Here is a 2,811-nt window from a genome sequence, read left to right on the forward strand (position 1 = left end):
AGGACCCTGGTCCAGACGTTTGGACTGGAAGATCTCCTTCACACATGTAGCACACAACAGGAGATTGTCTGTGTCAAACACGTTTTCACTTACTAGTACTTAGTAGTATTAGTAGTTCAATGGAGTTGCTCTCTGTATTTTTGTGGGTCCGGGTCAAGGTGTTGGTGTCCAGATGGTCGTCTTCTTTCTGAACTTTTGTTGCTTTTTCCTGTTGTTGTTTTTTTTTTTAAGATTTCACGTAGTTTTTGTCACTTTTTTACCATCGTTTTGTCACTTATTTCAATGTTTTTGTTGATTTCTTCTGCTCTTTATTTGAATTTGTTTCCAAGATTTGTCACCTATTGTTCAACATTCTTTTATCATTTTATCATCATTTATCATTTTTTTTCAAATGCTATGAAATTGAGTCCAATTGCCAAAGATTGTGTATACTTACAAAATAAAATCTTGTAATAAATCTAATTTGCATATCTGCAAACAGGTCTCTCCTGACTGAAATGGACTCGGGGCTGAGAGCCACAGTCAGAACTTATCCTTGAATTAAATCCTAAATTGGATCCCAAAGTGTCTCCATGTAGGGAACACTGGACTCACAACACGTTCCTCTCTGCTCTCACCTCTTTGGTATGAAGGGTAACCTTTGGGTGATCACAGGCAGGCGGATCGGTGAACTCCAATGTTCCAGTTATGTTTTGCTGCCTTTTAGAAGCCTCTACGTTTAAAAGTCGCCTGTGTGCAGCTAACACCCAAACACCTTGTGGCATTTAAGAAATGAAATCAAACACACTTGTTTTGGGGGTCTCTCTTCTGATCCAGGTTTGAGCGACCCTTTCTTTCCACTTCCAACACATTCCTGTCTCAGTTGTACTGTACAGTGCAACTTCAATCTATTTCCATCCACAACTGGCTTCCAGGGGTTTTGGTTTGGATGATGAGAACCATTCACCTTCCCCACTCCGATGTTCTGTAACCTCAAACGTCTTCAAACAGAAGCTCCATCTGTGAGCTCTGAGCCACAGTTGCAGAATATTAGACGTATTTAAAGGGGAAAACTGGTTTAAGCGTCAGGAGCTTTTAACTTTTGACCCTTAAGGTTGCAGTGTCATGTCAGGCTGTGTCTTTCAGTGTTAGCAATGGTAGAGACATTGCTCGGAGTGATGTCAGCAGTGAAAGAGTGGTGCGGGGGTCTCGCTAAGTTCCCCGGCTCTAACTGGTAGATTCACATATCCCTGGATTTACAGATCCTCTGGCGGACATGTGAGACTGCCGCTCTGCAAGCACACTTGATCCCTTTTCTATCTCAAATGTCACATCTCCATCGCGACGCCGGAAAATGGGCTCTGCACTCAGATGTTTAACAAGCAGGACATTTGAAGTGTCAGGGTGAACACACTCCCCGTAACTCCTCTGCATTGTATAATCCAATCGTTCATTTCCTGCCCGTTCCTCTGTCTGTCTGTCTTTCTGTCATTTTGATGATAGCCATATTTGCTGAATCCCCCCAGTGTTTACATACCTGGGCCATCTGCTTTGTGTCACACACTGTTCTCCTGATCCCTTGGTGCGAGACCATTTCGCACGCCAAGTTTCCATCCAACTGTCAAGTGAATTTTAAGAAAAACTTTAGAAAAGTCACAAAAAATGAAATATAAATTAGGTGCCTTTCCATTATCTCGGCACGAGTGAATAAGTAGGCAGTAAAAAAAACACAAAAAACACACAACCACAAGACAAGAAGTGTTTGAAGACCCGATCAGTCATGGGCAAACTGCTGTTCTTTAGTGGAGGCTAATGTCGGCCATATTTCATGCTGTCTGAATATGAAAGCAAAAACTGCCCTTGGCAGTATTCTACCCGCGACGGGCCTCTTATGCAGAGAGAGAGAGAGAGCGAGAGAGAGAGAGCGAGAGAGAGAGAGCAGGTTTAACATTTCAGGGAGGCAAGAGGTGGACAAATATTTTGAGAAAATCCAAATCCTCTTCAAGACTGAGAAAATGATTGCTGTCGCTCCTTAAACATCCTGGATCAACAAAACATGTACATGCGTCAGAGTGTTTTCTTTCCCACTCTTTGCATCCGAGTCTCCACAAACCTTCTCGCCTGCAGTGGAGGGTAATTGATTAAATGTGTCAGCGTTTCACAGGTACTGCAGTGCACGTCTTTAATGGTGTTTTGAAGTGTGGATTAAGGCATGTCATCTTCTGTGACTGCGTGTGTGCTCATCATCAGTGTATGCCATAGCATTATTATGTCAAACATCTTATCAGGTACACGTGTGTGTGTGTGTGTGTTGCTCTTAATTGGGTTGGATAAAATGGTCGCCACTTTGACACAAAGAAGTACAGAGGAGCATTTAGAGAGAAGCTCCCATCCCGACACTCAGCCGATTAGCAGTAATTAAAATGGCCTCTTCCAAGAGTCACAGATAATTAATAGCGTGCACGTGCTTCCAATTTTTCTCTCGCAATGTCCCCACCCCCCCCACCCCCACCCAAATGCAGATGTAATTAAACTTCATAAACAGCCGACTGATTAAGGGCAAATATTTGCCCTCTTAAAGCGGGCGGAGCGTGAAACGATTGTAATTGAATAAAAATGCTGTTTTTGTTCTTGCTGTTTGCAGAGATTGAGGCCAAGGAGGCCTGTGATTGGCTGCAAGCGGCCGGCTTCCCTCAGTACGTCCAATTATTCAAAGGTAAAGATGAAGCTGTTCATGTAATCCAAACAGCTCGCAGAGTCATCTCCAAGATGCTACAAACGACGTCTCAGGCATTGTCTTATCTCACGTGTGTGTGTGTGTGTGTGTGTGTG

This window comes from Etheostoma cragini, chromosome 13 (assembly GCF_013103735.1).
Source record: "Etheostoma cragini isolate CJK2018 chromosome 13, CSU_Ecrag_1.0, whole genome shotgun sequence".
NCBI classification, from domain to species: Eukaryota; Metazoa; Chordata; class Actinopteri; order Perciformes; family Percidae; genus Etheostoma; species Etheostoma cragini.